This window comes from Pleurodeles waltl, chromosome 4_1 (assembly GCF_031143425.1).
Source record: "Pleurodeles waltl isolate 20211129_DDA chromosome 4_1, aPleWal1.hap1.20221129, whole genome shotgun sequence".
NCBI classification, from domain to species: domain Eukaryota; kingdom Metazoa; phylum Chordata; class Amphibia; order Caudata; family Salamandridae; genus Pleurodeles; species Pleurodeles waltl.
In genome coordinates, this window is record NC_090442.1 from 54,094,930 (window position 1) to 54,119,401 (window position 24,472).

Consider the following 24,472-nt stretch of genomic DNA (forward strand, 5'->3'; position numbering starts at 1 on the left):
AGGCCTATTGCACAGGCATCTTAGACCAGGCCATTCCGGGATTGCTGTGTTTCACGTCCTGCCCTTCAACACTCCTGGGAGGGCTTTCCCTGAGAACCCTCATGTCTCTGCCCTCCCAGGAGGCTGTGGTTCTATGCAAAATAGGGGGTGCACCACGGGCCGTCCCCTTTCCTCTCTCTCGCCAATATCTTTCACCAAAGCTGAGCCCTGCAGGTAAATGTATCTATCTGGCTGAGGGGCCAGGGAGGGCCTTTGCCTGCAGTCTTACAAGCCAGAGTGCAGAGAAGGCAGCAGCTCTGGGACCGGGACTCTGCTCAAAGACATATCTAACATGTCACAGTGGAGCTGAGATGGGCAAGACACGTGTCTCACAGGCAGGCAGCACAACAAGACAGTGGCAGGAAACTATGCTAACAAGGAAAGAGAAAAGTCACGTGTCTCGTGGCCTTCCCACCATTAGACAGTAGTCTGCGCAAGAAAACATCCAACAGTGACAGGACAACCAAGCAAATGACAAACGCTGTGCTGAATAAAGTCATCTTACATGACATTTCGTACAAAGGCCCAGATCATGGGGATGATCGCGCGGAAGCAGCAAGTATCAGAGCCACCGAACCTGAGGTGAGTTACACGAGGAGAAAGGGCGACATGGGGACAGGGGCTAGGGGCTCAGGGAACAGCTACCACAATGCAACCTCGGGTGTGGGGATGCCACTCATTGTGGGTACTGCCCTGGGATTTCCTTTTAGAAAGAATCGCTGGTTAAAGTGTAGTGCACAAAAAACCCAACTCCTCGATTACACTATTAGATAACATCCTTTAACTGCCCCACCCACCCTGTGTGAGTCTCACCCACTTCCCGCCTGCTCCCTCTAGTCTGAGAGTTGTATCTCCACAAAAAACACACAGTGGGGCTCAATGAGCTGCTCATGTCTGACATGGACACCTAAGCAGTGCTGGATTCACAACCTGGAAGCCTGCAAAGGAAAGTGTGCCCGGCAGAAGATAAGCTGCCTGGCAACTCAGAACCTTGTTCTAAGAGAAGTAAGACATGTCACAATGGAGTCTTATGCCAGGACCTTAGAGCTGCAGGCAGGAGCACAAAGGTAAAAACATATATTGAGTCCCAACACGCTCACTGCGGTGGTTGGTCTCTGTGGCGCAATCGGTTAGCGCGTTCGGCTGTTAACCGAAAGGTTGGTGGTTCAAGCCCACCCAGGGACGTATGCTTTTGCCTACATCAAGTCCTGAATTAAAACACAGCTGTCTGGCTTTGCTCTTAGAGCTCTCGCTTTGCCTGCGTGACATGCTCTATCTCAACATTTCTATCTTCTCTCATCTCTTCACCTCTAGTCATTTCCACCAATAGGACTGGAAACGGGCCACCAAGCCTTCTACTTTAACCACAGGCGTACTGAGGGCCAATAAAAGCACAGAAGCATTTCTTGATCCGGGGCTGAGAACTGCATGCACAGGGACCTCGTGGCGCAACTGTAGCGCGTCTGACTCCAGATCAGAAGGTTGCGTGTTCAAATCACGTCGGGGTCACTCTTTGACATTTTTTTCCCCACCAAGTCTATATCTCTGACTTCTAAAGCAAAGCCAAAAGAAGGGCGCTTTGCATTGGCCGGGAATCGAACCCAGGCCTCCCGCGAGGCAGGCGAGAATTCTACCACTGAACCACCAATGCTTCTCTTACATAGGCTGAGCAGAGAACCCTGCCGTAGACAGTAGTGATGAGGCCCATGCATTCGCATGGGACACCTATGAACAAAGTTTGCATGGCAAGCCTTGGACTGCCAAACGTTCACATGCTGATGGCAGGAATCAGATGCAGGAGACTGAAACTATGAATGTTTCTGCTTTTGCTAAGGACAGTGGTTTGGGGCCAGTGTTGTGCTTGACAGAGCACGACATCAGCCTGCTCTCTGGCTGCTCCCGGGAGAAGTGGCTGACAGAAAGCACCCTCCAGACCACCAGCAATCTTGTGTTTCACAACATGCCACTGTCACTGGACTTTCCTTCTGGGAAAGCCTAGTCACTGACCTGGCCAGATTCCCTGTCCTCCCCAAAATCCTGGGGAGAAACGGGCAGAGTTCTGCGCCCTGCGCCCTCTTTCGCGTCCCTAACACGCTCCCAACGCGCCCTACAGCCCTGGTCGGGCACAGCCCTGGTAGGGCTCATACCACTGGGGCCTCTGCCGAGGAAGAGCCCCGGAAGCCTAGGGCCAGGCCTATTGCACAGGCATCTTAGACCAGGCCATTCCGGGATTGCTGTGTTTCACGTCCTGCCCTTCAACACTCCTGGGCGGGCTTTCCCTGAGAACCCTCATGTCTCTGCCCTCCCAGGAGGCTGTGGTTCTATGCAAAATAGGGGGTGCACCACGGGCCGTCCCCTTTCCTCTCTCTCGCCAATATCTTTCACCAAAGCTGAGCCCTGCAGGTAAATGTATCTATCTGGCTGAGGGGCCAGGGAGGGCCTTTGCCTGCAGTCTTACAAGCCAGAGTGCAGAGAAGGCAGCAGCTCTGGGACCGGGACTCTGCTCAAAGACATATCTAACATGCCACAGTGGAGCTGAGATGGGCAAGACACGTGTCTCACAGGCTGGCAGCACACCAAGACAGTGGGAGGAAACTATGCTAACAAGGAAAGAGAAAAGTCACGTGTCTCGTGGCCTTCCCACCATTAGACAGTAGTCTGCGCAAGAAAACATCCAACAGTGACAGGACAACCAAGCAAATGACAAACGCCGTGCTGAATAAAGTCATCTTACATGAAATTTCGTACAAAGGCCCAGATCATGGGGATGATCGCGCAGCAGAAGCAGCAAGTATCAAAGCCACCGAACCTGGGGTGAGTTACACGAGGAGAAAGGGCGACATGGGGACAGGGGCTATGGGCTCAGGGAACAGCTACCACAATGCAACCTCGGGTGTGGGGATGCCACTCATTGCGGGTACTGCCCTGGGATTTCCTTTTAGAAAGAATCGCTGGTTAAAGTGTAGTGCACAAAAAACCCAACTCCTCGATTACACTATTAGATAACATCCTTTAACTGCCCCACCCACCCTGTGTGAGTCTCACCCACTTCCCGCCTGCTCCCTCTAGTCTGAGAGTTGTATCTCCACAAAAAAACACACAGTGGGGTTCAATGAGCTGCTCATGTCTGACATGGACACCTAAGCAGTGCTGGATTCACAACCTGAAAGCCTGCAAAGGAAAGTGTGCCCGGCAGAAGATAAGCTGCCTGGCAACTCAGAACCTTCTTCTAAGAGAAGTAAGACATGTCACAATGGAGTCTAAGCCTACCTGTCTTATGCCAGGACCTTAGAGCTGCAGGCAGGAGCACAAAGGTAAAAACATATATTGAGTCCCAACACGCTCACTGCGGTGGTTGGTCTCTGTGGCGCAATCGGTTAGTGCGTTCGGCTGTTAACCGAAAGGTTGGTGGTTCATGCCCACCCACGGACGTATGCTTTTGCCTACATCAAGTCCTGAATTAAAACACAGCTGTCTGGCTTTGCTCTTAGAGCTCTCGCTTTGCCTGCGTGACATGCTCTATCTCAACATTTCTATCTTCTCTCATCTCTTCACCTCTAGTCATTTCCACCAATAGGACTGGAAACGGGCCACCAAGCCTTCTACTTTAACCACAGGCGTACTGAGGGCCAATAAAAGGCACAGAAGCATTTCTTGATCCGGGGCTGAGAACTGCATGCACAGGGAGCTCGTGGCGCAACGGTAGCGCGTCTGACTCCAGATCAGAAGGTTACGTGTTCAAATCACGTCGGGGTCACTCTTTGACATTTTTTTCCCCACCAAGTCTATATCTCTGACTTCTAAAGCAAAGCCAAAAGAAAGGCGCTTTGCATTGGCCGGGAATCGAACCCGGGCCTCCCGCGTGGCAGGCGAGAATTCTACCACTGAACCACCAATGCTTCACTTACATAGGCTGAGCAGAGAACCCTGCCGTAGACAGTAGTGATGAGGCCCATGCATTCGCATGGGACACCTATGAACAAAGTTTGCATGGCAAGCCTTGGACTGCCAAACGTTCACATGCTGATGGCAGGAATCAGATGCAGGAGACTGAAACTATGAATGTTTCTGCTTTTGCTAAGGACAGTGGTTTGGGGCCAGTGTTGTGCTTGACAGAGCACGACATCAGCCTGCTCTCTGGCTGCTCCCGGGAGAAGTGGCTGACAGAAAGCACCCTCCAGACCACCAGCAATCTTGTGTTTCACAACATGCCACTGTCACTGGACTTTCCTTCTGGGAAAGCCTAGTCACTGACCTGGCCAGATTCCCTGTCCTCCCCAAAATCCTGGGGAGAAACGGGCAGAGTTCTGCGCCCTGCGCCCTCTTTCGCGTCCCTAACACGCTCCCAACGCGCCCTACAGCCCTGGTCGGGCACAGCCCTGGTCGGGCTCATACCACTGGGGCCTCTGCCGAGGAAGAGCCCCGGAAGCCTAGGGCCAGGCCTATTGCACAGGCATCTTAGACCAGGCCATTCCGGGATTGCTGTGTTTCACGTCCTGCCCTTCAACACTCCTGGGAGGGCTTTCCCTGAGAACCCTCATGTCTCTGCCCTCCCAGGAGGCTGTGGTTCTATGCAAAATAGGGGGTGCACCACGGGCCGTCCCCTTTCCTCTCTCTCGCCAATATCTTTCACCAAAGCTGAGCCCTGCAGGTAAATGTATCTATCTGGCTGAGGGGCCAGGGAGGGCCTTTGCCTGCAGTCTTACAAGCCAGAGTGCAGAGAAGGCAGCAGCTCTGGGACTGGGACTCTGCTCAAAGACATATCTAACATGCCACAGTGGAGCTGAGATGGGCAAGACACGTGTCTCACAGGCTGGCAGCACACCAAGACAGTGGGAGGAAACTATGCTAACAAGGAAAGAGAAAAGTCACGTGTCTCGTGGCCTTCCCACCATTAGACAGTAGTCTGCGCAAGAAAACATCCAACAGTGACAGGACAACCAAGCAAATGACAAACGCCGTGCTGAATAAAGTCATCTTACATGAAATTTCGTACAAAGGCCCAGATCATGGGGATGATCGCGCAGCAGAAGCAGCAAGTGTCAGAGCCACCGAACCTGGGGTGAGTTACACGAGGAGAAAGGGCGACATGGGGACAGGGGCTATGGGCTCAGGGAACAGCTACCACAATGCAACCTCGGGTGTGGGGATGCCACTCATTGCGGGTACTGCCCTGGGATTTCCTTTTAGAAAGAATCGCTGGTTAAAGTGTAGTGCACAAAAAACCCAACTCCTCGATTACACTATTAGATAACATCCTTTAACTGCCCCACCCACCCTGTGTGAGTCTCACCCACTTCCCGCCTGCTCCCTCTAGTCTGAGAGTTGTATCTCCACAAAAAACACACAGTGGGGCTCAATGAGCTGCTCATGTCTGACATGGACACCTAAGCAGTGCTGGATTCACAACCTGAAAGCCTGCAAAGGAAAGTGTGCCCGGCAGAAGATAAGCTGCCTGGCAACTCAGAACCTTCTTCTAAGAGAAGTAAGACATGTCACAATGGAGTCTAAGCCTACCTGTCTTATGCCAGGACCTTAGAGCTGCAGGCAGGAGCACAAAGGTAAAAACATATATTGAGTCCCAACACGCTCACTGCAGTGGTTCGTCTCTGTGGCGCAATCGGTTAGCGCGTTCAGCTGTTAACCGAAAGGTTGGTGGTTCAAGCCCACCCAGGGACGTATGCTTTTGCCTACATCAAGTCCTGAATTAAAACACAGCTGTCTGGCTTTGCTCTTAGAGCTCTCGCTTTGCCTGCGTGACATGCTCTATCTCAACATTTCTATCTTCTCTCATCTCTTCACCTCTAGTCATTTCCACCAATAGGACTGGAAACGGGCCACCAAGCCTTCTACTTTAACCACAGGCGTACTGAGGGCCAATAAAAGGGACAGAAGCATTTCTTGATCCGGGGCTGAGAACTGCATGCACAGGGACCTCGTGGCGCAACGGTAGCGCGTCTGACTCCAGATCAGAAGGTTGCGTGTTCAAATCACGTCGGGGTCACTCTTTGACATTTTTTTCCCCACCAAGTCTATATCTCTGACTTCTAAAGCAAAGCCAAAAGAAGGGCGCTTTGCATTGGCCGGGAATCGAACCCGGGCCTCCCGCGTGGCAGGCGAGAATTCTACCACTGAACCACCAATGCTTCACTTACATAGGCTGAGCAGAGAGCCCTGCTGTAGACAGTAGTGATGAGGCCCATGCATTCGCATGGGACACCTATGAACAAAGTTTGCATGGCAAGCCTTGGACTGCCAAACGTTCACATGCTGATGGCAGGAATCAGATGCAGGAGACTGAAACTATGAATGTTTCTGCTTTTGCTAAGGACAGTGGTTTGGGGCCAGTGTTGTGCTTGACAGAGCACGACATCAGCCTGCTCTCTGGCTGCTCCCGGGAGAAGTGGCTGACAGAAAGCACCCTCCAGACCACCAGCAATCTTGTGTTTCACAACATGCCACTGTCACTGGACTTTCCTTCTGGGAAAGCCTAGTCACTGACCTGGCCAGATTCCCTGTCCTCCCCAAAATCCTGGGGAGAAACGGGCAGAGTTCTGCGCCCTGCGCCCTCTTTCGCGTCCCTAACACGCTCCCAACGCGCCCTACAGCCCTGGTCGGGCACAGCCCTGGTCGGGCTCATACCACTGGGGCCTCTGCCGAGGAAGAGCCCCGGAAGCCTAGGGCCAGGCCTATTGCACAGGCATCTTAGACCAGGCCATTCCGGGATTGCTGTGTTTCACGTCCTGCCCTTCAACACTCCTGGGAGGGCTTTCCCTGAGAACCCTCATGTCTCTGCCCTCCCAGGAGGCTGTGGTTCTATGCAAAATAGGGGGTGCACCACGGGCCGTCCCCTTTCCTCTCTCTCGCCAATATCTTTCACCAAAGCTGAGCCCTGCAGGTAAATGTATCTATCTGGCTGAGGGGCCAGGGAGGGCCTTTGCCTGCAGTCTTACAAGCCAGAGTGCAGAGAAGGCAGCAGCTCTGGGACTGGGACTCTGCTCAAAGACATATCTAACATGCCACAGTGGAGCTGAGATGGGCAAGACACGTGTCTCACAGGCAGGCAGCACAACAAGACAGTGGCAGGAAACTATGCTAACAAGGAAAGAGAAAAGTCATGTGTCTCGTGGCCTTCCCACCATTAGACAGTAGTCTGCGCAAGAAAACATCCAACAGTGACAGGACAACCAAGCAAATGACAAACGCCGTGCTGAATAAAGTCATCTTACATGAAATTTCGTACAAAGGCCCAGATCATGGGGATGATCGCGCAGCAGAAGCAGCAAGTATCAGAGCCACCGAACCTGGGGTGAGTTACACGAGGAGAAAGGGAGACATGGGGACAGGGGCTATGGGCTCAGGGAACAGCTACCACAATGCAACCTCGGGTGTGGGGATGCCACTCATTGCGGGTACTGCCCTGGGATTTCCTTTTAGAAAGAATCGCTGGTTAAAGTGTAGTGCACAAAAAACCCAACTCCTCGATTACACTATTAGATAACATCCTTTAACTGCCCCACCCACCCTGTGTGAGTCTCACCCACTTCCCGCCTGCTCCCTCTAGTCTGAGAGTTGTATCTCCACAAAAAACACACAGTGGGGCTCAATGAGCTGCTCATGTCTGACATGGACACCTAAGCAGTGCTGGATTCACAACCTGAAAGCCTGCAAAGGAAAGTGTGCCCGGCAGAAGATAAGCTGCCTGGCAACTCAGAACCTTCTTCTAAGAGAAGTAAGACATGTCACAATGGAGTCTAAGCCTACCTGTCTTATGCCAGGACCTTAGAGCTGCAGGCAGGAGCACAAAGGTAAAAACATATATTGAGTCCCAACACGCTCACTGCGGTGGTTGGTCTCTGTGGCGCAATCGGTTAGCGCGTTCGGCTGTTAACCGAAAGGTTGGTGGTTCATGCCCACCCAGGGACGTATGCTTTTGCCTACATCAAGTCCTGAATTAAAACACAGCTGTCTGGCTTTGCTCTTAGAGCTCTCGCTTTGCCTGCGTGACATGCTCTATCTCAACATTTCTATCTTCTCTCATCTCTTCACCTCTAGTCATTTCCACCAATAGGACTGGAAACGGGCCACCAAGCCTTCTACTTTAACCACAGGCGTACTGAGGGCCAATAAAAGGCACAGAAGCATTTCTTGATCCGGGGCTGAGAACTGCATGCACAGGGACCTCGTGGCGCAACGGTAGCGCGTCTGACTCCAGATCAGAAGGTTGCGTGTTCAAATCACGTCGGGGTCACTCTTTGACATTTTTTTCCCCACCAAGTCTATATCTCTGACTTCTAAAGCAAAGCCAAAAGAAGGGCGCTTTGCATTGGCCGGGAATCGAACCCGGGCCTCCCGCGTGGCAGGCGAGAATTCTACCACTGAACCACCAATGCTTCTCTTACATAGGCTGAGCAGAGAACCCTGCCGTAGACAGTAGTGATGAGGCCCATGCATTCGCATGGGACACCTATGAACAAAGTTTGCATGGCAAGCCTTGGACTGCCAAACGTTCACATGCTGATGGCAGGAATCAGATGCAGGAGACTGAAACTATGAATGTTTCTGCTTTTGCTAAGGACAGTGGTTTGGGGCCAGTGTTGTGCTTGACAGAGCACGACATCAGCCTGCTCTCTGGCTGCTCCCGGGAGAAGTGGCTGACAGAAAGCACCCTCCAGACCACCAGCAATCTTGTGTTTCACAACATGCCACTGTCACTGGACTTTCCTTCTGGGAAAGCCTAGTCACTGACCTGGCCAGATTCCCTGTCCTCCCCAAAATCCTGGGGAGAAACGGGCAGAGTTCTGCGCCCTGCGCCCTCTTTCGCGTCCCTAACACGCTCCCAACGCGCCCTACAGCCCTGGTCGGGCACAGCCCTGGTCGGGCTCATACCACTGGGGCCTCTGCCGAGGAAGAGCCCCGGAAGCCTAGGGCCAGGCCTATTGCACAGGCATCTTAGACCAGGCCATTCCGGGATTGCTGTGTTTCACGTCCTGCCCTTCAACACTCCTGGGAGGGCTTTCCATGAGAACCCTCATGTCTCTGCCCTCCCAGGAGGCTGTGGTTCTATGCAAAATAGGGGGTGCACCACGGGCCGTCCCCTTTCCTCTCTCTCGCCAATATCTTTCACCAAAGCTGAGCCCTGCAGGTAAATGTATCTATCTGGCTGAGGGGCCAGGGAGGGCCTTTGCCTGCAGTCTTACAAGCCAGAGTGCAGAGAAGGCAGCAGCTCTGGGACTGGGACTCTGCTCAAAGACATATCTAACATGCCACAGTGGAGCTGAGATGGGCAAGACACGTGTCTCACAGGCTGGCAGCACACCAAGACAGTGGGAGGAAACTATGCTAACAAGGAAAGAGAAAAGTCACGTGTCTCGTGGCCTTCCCACCATTAGACAGTAGTCTGCGCAAGAAAACATCCAACAGTGACAGGACAACCAAGCAAATGACAAACGCCGTGCTGAATAAAGTCATCTTACATGAAATTTCGTACAAAGGCCCAGATCATGGGGATGATCGCGCAGCAGAAGCAGCAAGTATCAGAGCCACCGAACCTGGGGTGAGTTACACGAGGAGAAAGGGCGACATGGGGACAGGGGCTATGGGCTCAGGGAACAGCTACCACAATGCAACCTCGGGTGTGGGGATGCCACTCATTGCGGGTACTGCCCTGGGATTTCCTTTTAGAAAGAATCGCTGGTTAAAGTGTAGTGCACAAAAAACCCAACTCCTCGATTACACTATTAGATAACATCCTTTAACTGCCCCACCCACCCTGTGTGAGTCTCACCCACTTCCCGCCTGCTCCCTCTAGTCTGAGAGTTGTATCTCCACAAAAAACACACAGTGGGGCTCAATGAGCTGCTCATGTCTGACATGGACACCTAAGCAGTGCTGGATTCACAACCTGAAAGCCTGCAAAGGAAAGTGTGCCCGGCAGAAGATAAGCTGCCTGGCAACTCAGAACCTTCTTCTAAGAGAAGTAAGACATGTCACAATGGAGTCTAAGCCTACCTGTCTTATGCCAGGACCTTAGAGCTGCAGGCAGGAGCACAAAGGTAAAAACATATATTGAGTCCCAACATGCTCACTGTGGTGGTTGGTCTCTGTGGCGCAATCGGTTAGCGCGTTCGGCTGTTAACCGAAAGGTTGGTGGTTCAAGCCCACCCAGGGACGTATGCTTTTGCCTACATCAAGTCCTGAATTAAAACACAGCTGTCTGGCTTTGCTCTTAGAGCTCTCGCTTAGCCTGCGTGACATGCTCTATCTCAACATTTCTATCTTCTCTCATCTCTTCACCTCTAGTCATTTCCACCAATAGGACTGGAAACGGGCCACCAAGCCTTCTACTTTAACCACAGGCGTACTGAGGGCCAATAAAAGGCACAGAAGCATTTCTTGACCCGGGGCTGAGAACTGCATGCACAGGGACCTCTTGGCGCAACGGTAGCGTGTCTGACTCCAGATCAGAAGGTTGCGTGTTCAAATCACGTCGGGGTCACTCTTTGACATTTTTTTCCCCACCAAGTCTATATCTCTGACTTCTAAAGCAAAGCCAAAAGAAGGGCGCTTTGCATTGGCCGGGAATCGAACCCGGGCCTCCCGCGTGGGAAGCAAGAATTCTACCACTGAACCACCAATGCTTCTCTTACATAGGCTGAGCAGAGAACCCTGCCGTAGACAGTAGTGATGAGGCCCATGCATTCGCATGGGACACCTATGAACAAAGTTTGCATGGCAAGCCTTGGACTGCCAAACGTTCACATGCTGATGGCAGGAATCAGATGCAGGAGACTGAAACTATGAATGTTTCTGCTTTTGCTAAGGACAGTGGTTTGGGGCCAGTGTTGTGCTTGACAGAGCACGACATCAGCCTGCTCTCTGGCTGCTCCCGGGAGAAGTGGCTGACAGAAAGCACCCTCCAGACCACCAGCAATCTTGTGTTTCACAACATGCCACTGTCACTGGACTTTCCTTCTGGGAAAGCCTAGTCACTGACCTGGCCAGATTCCCTGTCCTCCCCAAAATCCTGGGGAGAAACGGGCAGAGTTCTGCGCCCTGCGCCCTCTTTCGCGTCCCTAACGCGCTCCCAACGCGCCCTACAGCCCTGGTCGGGCACAGCCCTGGTCGGGCTCATACCACTGGGGCCTCTGCCGAGGAAGAGCCCCGGAAGCCTAGGGCCAGGCCTATTGCACAGGCATCTTAGACCAGGCCATTCCGGGATTGCTGTGTTTCACGTCCTGCCCTTCAACACTCCTGGGAGGGCTTTCCCTGAGAACCCTCATGTCTCTCCCCTCCCAGGAGGCTGTGGTTCTATGCAAAATAGGGGGTGCACCACGGGCCGTCCCCTTTCCTCTCTCTCGCCAATATCTTTCACCAAAGCTGAGCCCTGCAGGTAAATGTATCTATCTGGCTGAGGGGCCAGGGAGGGCCTTTGCCTGCAGTCTTACAAGCCAGAGTGCAGAGAAGGCAGCAACTCTGGGACCGGGACTCTGCTCAAAGACATATCTAACATGCCACAGTGGAGCTGAGATGGGCAAGACACGTGTCTCACAGGCAGGCAGCACAACAAGACAGTGGCAGGAAACTATGCTAACAAGGAAAGAGAAAAGTCACGTGTCTCGTGGCCTTCCCACCATTAGACAGTAGTCTGCGCAAGAAAACATCCAACAGTGACAGGACAACCAAGCAAATGACAAACGCCGTGCTGAATAAAGTCATCTTACATGACATTTCGTACAAAGGCCCAGATCATGGGGATGATCGCGCAGAAGCAGCAAGTCTCAGAGCCACCGAACCTGAGGTGAGTTACACGAGGAGAAAGGGCGACATGGGGACAGGGGCTAGGGGCTCAGGGAACAGCTACCACAATGCAACCTCGGGTGTGGGGATGCCAGTCATTGCGGGTACTGCCCTGGGATTTCCTTTTAGAAAGAATCGCTGGTTAAAGTGTAGTGCACAAAAAACCCAACTCCTCGATTACACTATTAGATAACATCCTTTAACTGCCCCACCCACCCTGTGTGAGTCTCACCCACTTCCCGCCTGCTCCCTCTAGTCTGAGAGTTGTATCTCCACAAAAAACACACAGTGGGGCTCAATGAGCTGCTCATGTCTGACATGGACACCTAAGCAGTGCTGGATTCACAACCTGAAAGCCTGCAAAGGAAAGTGTGCCCGGCAGAAGATAAGCTGCCTGGCAACTCAGAACCTTCTTCTAAGAGAAGTAAGACATGTCACAATGGAGTCTAAGCCTACCTGTCTTATGCCAGGACCTTAGAGCTGCAGGCAGGAGCACAAAGGTATAAACATATATCGAGTCCCAACACGCTCACTGCGGTGGTTGGTCTCTGTGGCGCAATCGGTTAGCGCGTTCGGCTGTTAACCGAAAGGTTGGTGGTTCAAGCCCACCCAGGGACGTATGCTTTTGCCTACATCAAGTCCTGAATTAAAACACAGCTGTCTGGCTTTGCTCTTAGAGCTCTCGCTTTTCCTGCGTGACATGCTCTATCTCAACATTTATATCTTCTCTCATCTCTTCACCTCTAGTCATTTCCACCAATAGGACTGGAAACGGGCCACCAAGCCTTCTACTTTAACCACAGGCGTACTGAGGGCCAATAACAGGCACAGAAGCATTTCTTGATCCGGGGCTGAGAACTGCATGCACAGGGACCTTGTGGCGCAACGGTAGCGCGTCTGACTCCAGATCAGAAGGTTGCGTCTTCAAATCACGTCGGGGTCACTTTTTGACATTTTTTTCCCCACCAAGTCAATATCTCTGACTTCTAAAGCAAAGCCAAAAGAAGGGCACTTTGCATTGGCCGGGAATCGAACTCGGGCCTCCCGCGAGGCAGGCGAGAATTCTACCACTGAACCACCAATGCTTCACTTACCTAGGCTGAGCAGAGAGCCCTGCCGTAGACAGTAGTGATGAGGCCCATGCATTCGCATGGGACACCTATGAACAAAGTTTGCATGGCAAGCCTTGGACTGCCAAACGTTCACATGCTGATGGCAGGAATCAGATGCAGGAGACTGAAACTATGAATGTTTCTGCTTTTGCTAAGGACAGTGGTTTGGGGCCAGTGTTGTGCTTGACAGAGCACGACATCAGCCTGCTCTCTGGCTGCTCCCGGGAGAAGTGGCTGACAGAAAGCACCCTCCAGACCACCAGCAATCTTGTGTTTCACAACATGCCACTGTCACTGGACTTTCCTTCTGGGAAAGCCTAGTCACTGACCTGGCCAGATTCCCTGTCCTCCCCAAAATCCTGGGGAGAAACGGGCAGAGTTCTGCGCCCTGCGCCCTCTTTCGCGTCCCTAACACGCTCCCAACGCGCCCTACAGCCCTGGTCGGGCACAGCCCTGGTAGGGCTCATACCACTGGGGCCTCTGCCGAGGAAGAGCCCCGGAAGCCTAGGGCCAGGCCTATTGCACAGGCATCTTAGACCAGGCCATTCCGGGATTGCTGTGTTTCACGTCCTGCCCTTCAGCACTCCTGGGAGGGCTTTCCCTGAGAACCCTCATGTCTCTGCCCTCCCAGGAGGCTGTGGTTCTATGCAAAATAGGGGGTGCACCACGGGCCGTCCCCTTTCCTCTCTCTCGCCAATATCTTTCACCAAAGCTGAGCCCTGCAGGTAAATGTATCTATCTGGCTGAGGGGCCAGGGAGGGCCTTTGCCTGCAGTCTTACAAGCCAGAGTGCAGAGAAGGCAGCAGCTCTGGGACCGGGACTGTGCTCAAAGACATATCTAACATGCCACAGTGGAGCTGAGATGGGCAAGACACGTGTCTCACAGGCTGGCAGCACACCAAGACAGTGGGAGGAAACTATGCTAACAAGGAAAGAGAAAAGTCACGTGTCTCGTGGCCTTCCCACCATTAGACAGTAGTCTGCGCAAGAAAACATCCAACAGTGACAGGACAACCAAGCAAATGACAAACGCCGTGCTGAATAAAGTCATCTTACATTAAATTTCGTACAAAGGCCCAGATCATGGGGATGATCGCGCAGCAGAAGCAGCAAGTATCAAAGCCACCGAACCTGGGGTGAGTTACACGAGGAGAAAGGGCGACATGGGGACAGGGGCTATGGGCTCAGGGAACAGCTACCACAATGCAACCTCGGGTGTGGGGATGCCACTCATTGCGGGTACTGCCCTGGGATTTCCTTTTAGAAAGAATCGCTGGTTAAAGTGTAGTGCACAAAAAACCCAACTCCTCGATTACACTATTAGATAACATCCTTTAACTGCCCCACCCACCCTGTGTGAGTCTCACCCACTTCCCGCCTGCTCCCTCTAGTCTGAGAGTTGTATCTCCACAAAAAAACACACAGTGGGGTTCAATGAGCTGCTCATGTCTGACATGGACACCTAAGCAGTGCTGGATTCACAACCTGAAAGCCTGCAAAGGAAAGTGTGCCCGGCAGAAGATAAGCTGCCTGGCAACTCAGAACCTTCTTCTAAGAGAAGTAAGACATGTCACAATGGAGTCTAAGCCTACCTGTCTTATGCCAGGACCTTAGAGCTGCAGGCAGGAGCACAAAGGTAAAAACATATATTGAGTCCCAACACGCTCACTGCGGTGGTTGGTCTCTGTGGCGCAATCGGTTAGCGCGTTCGGCTGTTAACCGAAAGGTTGGTGGTTCATGCCCACCCACGGACGTATGCTTTTGCCTACATCAAGTCCTGAATTAAAACACAGCTGTCTGGCTTTGCTCTTAGAGCTCTCGCTTTGCCTGCGTGACATGCTCTATCTCAACATTTCTATCTTCTCTCATCTCTTCACCTCTAGTCATTTCCACCAATAGGACTGGAAACGGGCCACCAAGCCTTCTACTTTAACCACAGGCGTACTGAGGGCCAATAAAAGGCACAGAAGCATTTCTTGATCCGGGGCTGAGAACTGCATGCTCAGGGAGCTCGTGGCGCAACGGTAGCGCGTCTGACTCCAGATCAGAAGGTTGCGTGTTCAAATCACGTCGGGGTCACTCTTTGACATTTTTTTCCCCACCAAGTCTATATCTCTGACTTCTAAAGCAAAGCCAAAAGAAGGGCGCTTTGCATTGGCCGGGAATCGAACCCGGGCCTCCCGCGTGGCAGGCGAGAATTCTACCACTGAACCACCAATGCTTCACTTACATAGGCTGAGCAGAGAACCCTGCCGTAGACAGTAGTGATGAGGCCCATGCATTCGCATGGGACACCTATGAACAAAGTTTGCATGGCAAGCCTTGGACTGCCAAACGTTCACATGCTGATGGCAGGAATCAGATGCAGGAGACTGAAACTATGAATGTTTCTGCTTTTGCTAAGGACAGTGGTTTGGGGCCAGTGTTGTGCTTGACAGAGCACGACATCAGCCTGCTCTCTGGCTGCTCCCGGGAGAAGTGGCTGACAGAAAGCACCCTCCAGACCACCAGCAATCTTGTGTTTCACAACATGCCACTGTCACTGGACTTTCCTTCTGGGAAAGCCTAGTCACTGACCTGGCCAGATTCCCTGTCCTCCCCAAAATCCTGGGGAGAAACGGGCAGAGTTCTGCGCCCTGCGCCCTCTTTCGCGTCCCTAACACGCTCCCAACGCGCCCTACAGCCCTGGTCGGGCACAGCCCTGGTCGGGCTCATACCACTGGGGCCTCTGCCGAGGAAGAGCCCCGGAAGCCTAGGGCCAGGCCTATTGCACAGGCATCTTAGACCAGGCCATTCCGGGATTGCTGTGTTTCACGTCCTGCCCTTCAACACTCCTGGGAGGGCTTTCCCTGAGAACCCTCATGTCTCTGCCCTCCCAGGAGGCTGTGGTTCTATGCAAAATAGGGGGTGCACCACGGGCCGTCCCCTTTCCTCTCTCTCGCCAATATCTTTCACCAAAGCTGAGCCCTGCAGGTAAATGTATCTATCTGGCTGAGGGGCCAGGGAGGGCCTTTGCCTGCAGTCTTACAAGCCAGAGTGCAGAGAAGGCAGCAGCTCTGGGACTGGGACTCTGCTCAAAGACATATCTAACATGCCACAGTGGAGCTGAGATGGGCAAGACACGTGTCTCACAGGCTGGCAGCACACCAAGACAGTGGGAGGAAACTATGCTAACAAGGAAAGAGAAAAGTCACGTGTCTCGTGGCCTTCCCACCATTAGACAGTAGTCTGCGCAAGAAAACATCCAACAGTGACAGGACAACCAAGCAAATGACAAACGCCGTGCTGAATAAAGTCATCTTACATGAAATTTCGTACAAAGGCCCAGATCATGGGGATGATCGCGCAGCAGAAGCAGCAAGTGTCAGAGCCACCGAACCTGGGGTGAGTTACACGAGGAGAAAGGGCGACATGGGGACAGGGGCTATGGGCTCAGGGAACAGCTACCACAATGCAACCTCGGGTGTGGGGATGCCACTCATTGCGGGTACTGCCCTGGGATTTCCTTTTAGAAAGAATCGCTGGTTAAAGTGTAGTGCACAAAAAACCCAACTCCTCGATTACACTATTAGATAACATCCTTTAACTGCCCCACCCACCCTGTGTGAGTCTCACCCACTTCCCGCCTGCTCCCTCTAGTCTGAGAGTTGTATCTCCACAAAAAACACACAGTGGGGCTCAATGAGCTGCTCATGTCTGACATGGACACCTAAGCAGTGCTGGATTCACAACCTGAAAGCCTGCAAAGGAAAGTGTGCCCGGCAGAAGATAAGCTGCCTGGCAACTCAGAACCTTCTTCTAAGAGAAGTAAGACATGTCACAATGGAGTCTAAGCCTACCTGTCTTATGCCAGGACCTTAGAGCTGCAGGCAGGAGCACAAAGGTAAAAACATATATTGAGTCCCAACACGCTCACTGCGGTGGTTGGTCTCTGTGGCGCAATCGGTTAGTGCGTTCGGCTGTTAACCGAAAGGTTGGTGGTTCATGCCCACCCACGGACGTATGCTTTTGCCTACATCAAGTCCTGAATTAAAACACAGCTGTCTGGCTTTGCTCTTAGAGCTCTCGCTTTGCCTGCGTGACATGCTCTATCTCAACATTTCTATCTTCTCTCATCTCTTCACCTCTAGTCATTTCCACCAATAGGACTGGAAACGGGCCACCAAGCCTTCTACTTTAACCACAGGCGTACTGAGGGCCAATAAAAGGCACAGAAGCATTTCTTGATCCGGGGCTGAGAACTGCATGCACAGGGAGCTCGTGGCGCAACGGTAGCGCGTCTGACTCCAGATCAGAAGGTTACGTGTTCAAATCACGTCGGGGTCACTCTTTGACATTTTTTTCCCCACCAAGTCTATATCTCTGACTTCTAAAGCAAAGCCAAAAGAAAGGCGCTTTGCATTGGCCGGGAATCGAACCCGGGCCTCCCGCGTGGCAGGCGAGAATTCTACCACTGAACCACCAATGCTTCACTTACATAGGCTGAGCAGAGAACCCTGCCGTAGACAGTAGTGATGAGGCCCATGCATTCGCATGGGACACCTATGAACAAAGTTTGCATGGCAAGCCTTGGACTGCCAAACGTTCACATGCTGATGGCAGGAATCAGATGCAGGAGACTGAAACTATGAATGTTTCTGCTTTTGCTAAGGACAGTGGTTTGGGGCCAGTGTTGTGCTTGACAGAGCACGACATCAGCCTGCTCTCTGGCTGCTCCCGGGAGAAGTGGCTGACAGAAAGCACCCTCCAGACCACCAGCAATCTTGTGTTTCACAACATGCCACTGTCACTGGACTTTCCTTCTGGGAAAGCCTAGTCACTGACCTGGCCAGATTCCCTGTCCTCCCCAAAATCCTGGGGAGAAACGGGCAGAGTTCTGCGCCCTGCGCCCTCTTTCGCGTCCCTAACACGCTCCCAACGCGCCCTACAGCCCTGGTCGGGCACAGCCCTGGTCGGGCTCATACCACTGGGGCCTCTGCCGAGGAAGAGCCCCGGAAGCCTAGGGCCAGGCCTATTGCACAGGCATCTTAGACCAGGCCATTCCGGGATTGCTGTGTTTCACGTCCTGCCCTTCAACACTCCTGGGAGGGCTTTCCCTGAGAACCCTCATGTCTCTGCCCTCCCAGGAGGCTGTGGTTCTATGCAAAATAGGGGGTGCACCACGGGCCGTCCCCTTTCCTCTCTCTCGCCAATATCTTTCACCAAAGCTGAGCCCTGCAGGTAAATGTATCTATCTGGCTGAGGGGCCAGGGAGGGCCTTTGCCTGCAGTCTTACAAGCCAGAGTGCAGAGAAGGCAGCAGCTCTGGGACTGGGACTCTGCTCAAAGACATATCTAACATGCCACAGTGGAGCTGAGATGGGCAAGACACGTGTCTCACAGGCTGGCAGCACACCAAGACAGTGGGAGGAAACTATGCTAACAAGGAAAGAGAAAAGTCACGTGTCTCGTGGCCTTCCCACCATTAGACAGTAGTCTGCGCAAGAAAACATCCAACAGTGACAGGACAACCAAGCAAATGACAAACGCCGTGCTGAATAAAGTCATCTTACATGAAATTTCGTACAAAGGCCCAGATCATGGGGATGATCGCGCAGCAGAAGCAGCAAGTGTCAGAGCCACCGAACCTGGGGTGAGTTACACGAGGAGAAAGGGCGACATGGGGACAGGGGCTATGGGCTCAGGGAACAGCTACCACAATGCAACCTCGGGTGTGGGGATGCCACTCATTGCGGGTACTGCCCTGGGATTTCCTTTTAGAAAGAATCGCTGGTTAAAGTGTAGTGCACAAAAAACCCAACTCCTCGATTACACTATTAGATAACATCCTTTAACTGCCCCACCCACCCTGTGTGAGTCTCACCCACTTCCCGCCTGCTCCCTCTAGTCTGAGAGTTGTATCTCCACAAAAAACACACAGTGGGGCTCAATGAGCTGCTCATGTCTGACATGGACACCTAAGCAGTGCTGGATTCACAACCTGAAAGCCTGCAAAGGAAAGTGTGCCCGGCAGAAGATAAGCTGCCTGGCAACTCAGAACCTTCTTCTAAGAGAAGTAAGACATGTCACAATGGAGTCTAAGCCTACCTGTCTTATGCCAGGACCTTAGAGCTGCAGGCAGGAGCACAAAGGTAAAAACATATATTGAGTCCCAACACGCTCACTGCAGTGGTTCGTCTCTGTGGCGCAATCGGTTAGCGCGTTCAGCTGTTAACCGAAAGGTTGGTGGTTCAAACCCACCCAGGGACGTATGCTTTTGCCTACATCAAGTCCTGAATTAAAACACAGCTGTCTGGCTTTGCTCTTAGAGCTCTCGCTTTGCCTGCGTGACATGCTCTATCTCAACATTTCTATCTTCTCTCATCTCTTCACCTCTAGTCATTTCCACCAATAGGACTGGAAACGGGCCACCAAGCCTTCTACTTTAACCACAGGCGTACTGAGGGCCAATAAAAGGGACAGAAGCATTTCTTGATCCGGGGCTGAGAACTGGATGCACAGGGACCTCGTGGCGCAACGGTAGCGCGTCTGACTCCAGATCAGAAGGTTGCGTGTTCAAATCACGTCGGGGTCACTCTTTGACATTTTTTTCCCCACCAAGTCTATATCTCTGACTTCTAAAGCAAAGCCAAAAGAAGGGCGCTTTGCATTGGCCGGGAATCGAACCCGGGCCTCCCGCGTGGCAGGCGAGAATTCTACCACTGAACCACCAATGCTTCACTTACATAGGCTGAGCAGAGAGCCCTGCTGTAGACAGTAGTGATGAGGCCCATGCATTCGCATGGGACACCTATGAACAAAGTTTGCATGGCAAGCCTTGGACTGCCAAACGTTCACATGCTGATGGCAGGAATCAGATGCAGGAGACTGAAACTATGAATGTTTCTGCTTTTGCTAAGGACAGTGGTTTGGGGCCAGTGTTGTGCTTGACAGAGCACGACATCAGCCTGCTCTCTGGCTGCTCCCGGGAGAAGTGGCTGACAGAAAGCACCCTCCAGACCACCAGCAATCTTGTGTTTCACAACATGCCACTGTCACTGGACTTTCCTTCTGGGAAAGCCTAGTCACTGACCTGGCCAGATTCCCTGTCCTCCCCAAAATCCTGGGGAGAAACGGGCAGAGTTCTGCGCCCTGCGCCCTCTTTCGCGTCCCTAACACGCTCCCAACGCGCCCTACAGCCCTGGTCGGGCACAGCCCTGGTCGGGCTCATACCACTGGGGCCTCTGCCGAGGAAGAGCCCCGGAAGCCTAGGGCCAGGCCTACAGTATTGCACAGGCATCTTAGACCAGGCCATTCCGGGATTGCTGTGTTTCACGTCCTGCCCTTCAACACTCCTGGGAGGGCTTTCCCTGAGAACCCTCATGTCTCTGCCCTCCCAGGAGGCTGTGGTTCTATGCAAAATAGGGGGTGCACCACGGGCCGTCCCCTTTCCTCTCTCTCGCCAATATCTTTCACCAAAGCTGAGCCCTGCAGGTAAATGTATCTATCTGGCTGAGGGGCCAGGGAGGGCCTTTGCCTGCAGTCTTACAAGCCAGAGTGCAGAGAAGGCAGCAGCTCTGGGACTGGGACTCTGCTCAAAGACATATCTAACATGCCACAGTGGAGCTGAGATGGGCAAGACACGTGTCTCACAGGCAGGCAGCACAACAAGACAGTGGCAGGAAACTATGCTAACAAGGAAAGAGAAAAGTCATGTGTCTCGTGGCCTTCCCACCATTAGACAGTAGTCTGCGCAAGAAAACATCCAACAGTGACAGGACAACCAAGCAAATGACAAACGCCGTGCTGAATAAAGTCATCTTACATGAAATTTCGTACAAAGGCCCAGATCATGGGGATGATCGCGCAGCAGAAGCAGCAAGTATCAGAGCCACCGAACCTGGGGTGAGTTACACGAGGAGAAAGGGAGACATGGGGACAGGGGCTATGGGCTCAGGGAACAGCTACCACAATGCAACCTCGGGTGTGGGGATGCCACTCATTGCGGGTACTGCCCTGGGATTTCCTTTTAGAAAGAATCGCTGGTTAAAGTGTAGTGCACAAAAAACCCAACTCCTCGATTACACTATTAGATAACATCCTTTAACTGCCCCACCCACCCTGTGTGAGTCTCACCCACTTCCCGCCTGCTCCCTCTAGTCTGAGAGTTGTATCTCCACAAAAAACACACAGTGGGGCTCAATGAGCTGCTCATGTCTGACATGGACACCTAAGCAGTGCTGGATTCACAACCTGAAAGCCTGCAAAGGAAAGTGTGCCCGGCAGAAGATAAGCTGCCTGGCAACTCAGAACCTTCTTCTAAGAGAAGTAAGACATGTCACAATGGAGTCTAAGCCTACCTGTCTTATGCCAGGACCTTAGAGCTGCAGGCAGGAGCACAAAGGTAAAAACATATATTGAGTCCCAACACGCTCACTGCGGTGGTTGGTCTCTGTGGCGCAATCGGTTAGCGCGTTCGGCTGTTAACCGAAAGGTTGGTGGTTCATGCCCACCCAGGGACGTATGCTTTTGCCTACATCAAGTCCTGAATTAAAACACAGCTGTCTGGCTTTGCTCTTAGAGCTCTCGCTTTGCCTGCGTGACATGCTCTATCTCAACATTTCTATCTTCTCTCATCTCTTCACCTCTAGTCATTTCCACCAATAGGACTGGAAACGGGCCACCAAGCCTTCTACTTTAACCACAGGCGTACTGAGGGCCAATAAAAGGCACAGAAGCATTTCTTGATCCGGGGCTGAGAACTGCATGCACAGGGACCTCGTGGCGCAACGGTAGCGCGTCTGACTCCAGATCAGAAGGTTGCGTGTTCAAATCACGTCGGGGTCACTCTTTGACATTTTTTTCCCCACCAAGTCTATATCTCTGACTTCTAAAGCAAAGCCAAAAGAAGGGCGCTTTGCATTGGCCGGGAATCGAACCCGGGCCTCCCGCGTGGGAGGCGAGAATTCTACCACTGAACCACCAATGCTTCTCTTACATAGGCTGAGCAGAGAACCCTGCCGTAGACAGTAGTGATGAGGCCCATGCATTCGCATGGGACACCTATGAACAAAGTTTGCATGGCAAGCCTTGGACTGCCAAACGTTCACATGCTGATGGCAGGAATCAGATGCAGGAGACTGAAACTATGAATGTTTCTGCTTTTGCTAAGGACAGTGGTTTGGGGCCAGTGTTGTGCTTGACAGAGCACGACATCAGCCTGCTCTCTGGCTGCTCCCGGGAGAAGTGGCTGACAGAAAGCACCCTCCAGACCACCAGCAATCTTGTGTTTCACAACATGCCACTGTCACTGGACTTTCCTTCTGGGAAAGCCTAGTCACTGACCTGGCCAGATTCCCTGTCCTCCCCAAAATCCTGGGGAGAAACGGGCAGAGTTCTGCGCCCTGCGCCCTCTTTCGCGTCCCTAACACGCTCCCAACGCGCCCTACAGCCCTGGTCGGGCACAGCCCTGGTCGGGCTCATACCACTGGGGCCTCTGCCGAGGAAGAGCCCCGGAAGCCTAGGGCCAGGCCTATTGCACAGGCATCTTAGACCAGGCCATTCCGGGATTGCTGTGTTTCACGTCCTGCCCTTCAACACTCCTGGGAGGGCTTTCCATGAGAACCCTCATGTCTCTGCCCTCCCAGGAGGCTGTGGTTCTATGCAAAATAGGGGGTGCACCACGGGCCGTCCCCTTTCCTCTCTCTCGCCAATATCTTTCACCAAAGCTGAGCCCTGCAGGTAAATGTATCTATCTGGCTGAGGGGCCAGGGAGGGCCTTTGCCTGCAGTCTTACAAGCCAGAGTGCAGAGAAGGCAGCAGCTCTGGGACTGGGACTCTGCTCAAAGACATATCTAACATGCCACAGTGGAGCTGAGATGGGCAAGACACGTGTCTCACAGGCTGGCAGCACACCAAGACAGTGGGAGGAAACTATGCTAACAAGGAAAGAGAAAAGTCACGTGTCTCGTGGCCTTCCCACCATTAGACAGTAGTCTGCGCAAGAAAACATCCAACAGTGACAGGACAACCAAGCAAATGACAAACGCCGTGCTGAATAAAGTCATCTTACATGAAATTTCGTACAAAGGCCCAGATCATGGGGATGATCGCGCAGCAGAAGCAGCAAGTATCAGAGCCACCGAACCTGGGGTGAGTTACACGAGGAGAAAGGGCGACATGGGGACAGGGGCTATGGGCTCAGGGAACAGCTACCACAATGCAACCTCGGGTGTGGGGATGCCACTCATTGCGGGTACTGCCCTGGGATTTCCTTTTAGAAAGAATCGCTGGTTAAAGTGTAGTGCACAAAAAACCCAACTCCTCGATTACACTATTAGATAACATCCTTTAACTGCCCCACCCACCCTGTGTGAGTCTCACCCACTTCCCGCCTGCTCCCTCTAGTCTGAGAGTTGTATCTCCACAAAAAACACACAGTGGGGCTCAATGAGCTGCTCATGTCTGACATGGACACCTAAGCAGTGCTGGATTCACAACCTGAAAGCCTGCAAAGGAAAGTGTGCCCGGCAGAAGATAAGCTGCCTGGCAACTCAGAACCTTCTTCTAAGAGAAGTAAGACATGTCACAATGGAGTCTAAGCCTACCTGTCTTATGCCAGGACCTTAGAGCTGCAGGCAGGAGCACAAAGGTAAAAACATATATTGAGTCCCAACACGCTCACTGTGGTGGTTGGTCTCTGTGGCGCAATCGGTTAGCGCGTTTGGCTGTTAACCGAAAGGTTGGTGGTTCAAGCCCACCCAGGGACGTATGCTTTTGCCTACATCAAGTCCTGAATTAAAACACAGCTGTCTGGCTTTGCTCTTAGAGCTCTCGCTTAGCCTGCGTGACATGCTCTATCTCAACATTTCTATCTTCTCTCATCTCTTCACCTCTAGTCATTTCCACCAATAGGACTGGAAACGGGCCACCAAGCCTTCTACTTTAACCACAGGCGTACTGAGGGCCAATAAAAGGCACAGAAGCATTTCTTGACCCGGGGCTGAGAACTGCATGCACAGGGACCTCTTGGCGCAACGGTAGCGTGTCTGACTCCAGATCAGAAGGTTGCGTGTTCAAATCACGTCGGGTTCACTCTTTGACATTTTTTTCCCCACCAAGTCTATATCTCTGACTTCTAAAGCAAAGCCAAAAGAAGGGCGCTTTGCATTGGCCGGGAATCGAACCCGGGCCTCCCGCGTGGCAAGCAAGAATTCTACCACTGAACCACCAATGCTTCTCTTACATAGGCTGAGCAGAGAACCCTGCCGTAGACAGTAGTGATGAGGCCCATGCATTCGCATGGGACACCTATGAACAAAGTTTGCATGGCAAGCCTTGGACTGCCAAACGTTCACATGCTGATGGCAGGAATCAGATGCAGGAGACTGAAACTATGAATGTTTCTGCTTTTGCTAAGGACAGTGGTTTGGGGCCAGTGTTGTGCTTGACAGAGCACGACATCAGCCTGCTCTCTGGCTGCTCCCGGGAGAAGTGGCTGACAGAAAGCACCCTCCAGACCACCAGCAATCTTGTGTTTCACAA

The 24,472-nt window shown here is 52.5% G+C and overlaps 15 non-coding genes across 15 annotated transcripts; 7 read left to right on the forward strand and 8 right to left on the reverse strand.

Moving 5' to 3' along the window:
- The first annotated feature begins 1,150 nt into the window (after nucleotides 1-1,150).
- TRNAN-GUU (transfer RNA asparagine (anticodon GUU)) lies at nucleotides 1,151-1,224 on the forward strand. The gene has a single exon. It is a non-coding gene; the product is annotated as a tRNA-Asn (tRNA).
- A 2,643-nt stretch (nucleotides 1,225-3,867) lies between these two features.
- On the reverse strand, nucleotides 3,868-3,938 carry TRNAG-GCC (transfer RNA glycine (anticodon GCC)). Its single transcript has one exon. It is a non-coding gene; the product is annotated as a tRNA-Gly (tRNA).
- Nucleotides 3,939-5,971: 2,033 nt separating this feature from the next.
- On the forward strand, nucleotides 5,972-6,043 carry TRNAW-CCA (transfer RNA tryptophan (anticodon CCA)). The gene has a single exon. It is a non-coding gene; the product is annotated as a tRNA-Trp (tRNA).
- Nucleotides 6,044-6,114: 71 nt separating this feature from the next.
- On the reverse strand, nucleotides 6,115-6,185 carry TRNAG-GCC (transfer RNA glycine (anticodon GCC)). Its single transcript has one exon. It is a non-coding gene; the product is annotated as a tRNA-Gly (tRNA).
- Nucleotides 6,186-8,218: 2,033 nt separating this feature from the next.
- TRNAW-CCA (transfer RNA tryptophan (anticodon CCA)) lies at nucleotides 8,219-8,290 on the forward strand. Its single transcript has one exon. It is a non-coding gene; the product is annotated as a tRNA-Trp (tRNA).
- Nucleotides 8,291-8,361: 71 nt separating this feature from the next.
- Nucleotides 8,362-8,432, reverse strand: TRNAG-GCC (transfer RNA glycine (anticodon GCC)). Its single transcript has one exon. It is a non-coding gene; the product is annotated as a tRNA-Gly (tRNA).
- A 1,706-nt stretch (nucleotides 8,433-10,138) lies between these two features.
- On the forward strand, nucleotides 10,139-10,212 carry TRNAN-GUU (transfer RNA asparagine (anticodon GUU)). Its single transcript has one exon. It is a non-coding gene; the product is annotated as a tRNA-Asn (tRNA).
- A 396-nt stretch (nucleotides 10,213-10,608) lies between these two features.
- TRNAG-CCC (transfer RNA glycine (anticodon CCC)) lies at nucleotides 10,609-10,679 on the reverse strand. The gene has a single exon. It is a non-coding gene; the product is annotated as a tRNA-Gly (tRNA).
- A 1,703-nt stretch (nucleotides 10,680-12,382) lies between these two features.
- Nucleotides 12,383-12,456, forward strand: TRNAN-GUU (transfer RNA asparagine (anticodon GUU)). The gene has a single exon. It is a non-coding gene; the product is annotated as a tRNA-Asn (tRNA).
- Nucleotides 12,457-15,100: 2,644 nt separating this feature from the next.
- TRNAG-GCC (transfer RNA glycine (anticodon GCC)) lies at nucleotides 15,101-15,171 on the reverse strand. Its single transcript has one exon. It is a non-coding gene; the product is annotated as a tRNA-Gly (tRNA).
- Nucleotides 15,172-17,347: 2,176 nt separating this feature from the next.
- Nucleotides 17,348-17,418, reverse strand: TRNAG-GCC (transfer RNA glycine (anticodon GCC)). The gene has a single exon. It is a non-coding gene; the product is annotated as a tRNA-Gly (tRNA).
- Nucleotides 17,419-19,451: 2,033 nt separating this feature from the next.
- TRNAW-CCA (transfer RNA tryptophan (anticodon CCA)) lies at nucleotides 19,452-19,523 on the forward strand. Its single transcript has one exon. It is a non-coding gene; the product is annotated as a tRNA-Trp (tRNA).
- A 71-nt stretch (nucleotides 19,524-19,594) lies between these two features.
- On the reverse strand, nucleotides 19,595-19,665 carry TRNAG-GCC (transfer RNA glycine (anticodon GCC)). The gene has a single exon. It is a non-coding gene; the product is annotated as a tRNA-Gly (tRNA).
- Nucleotides 19,666-21,703: 2,038 nt separating this feature from the next.
- On the forward strand, nucleotides 21,704-21,775 carry TRNAW-CCA (transfer RNA tryptophan (anticodon CCA)). The gene has a single exon. It is a non-coding gene; the product is annotated as a tRNA-Trp (tRNA).
- A 71-nt stretch (nucleotides 21,776-21,846) lies between these two features.
- On the reverse strand, nucleotides 21,847-21,917 carry TRNAG-CCC (transfer RNA glycine (anticodon CCC)). Its single transcript has one exon. It is a non-coding gene; the product is annotated as a tRNA-Gly (tRNA).
- Nucleotides 21,918-24,472: the final 2,555 nt, after the last annotated feature.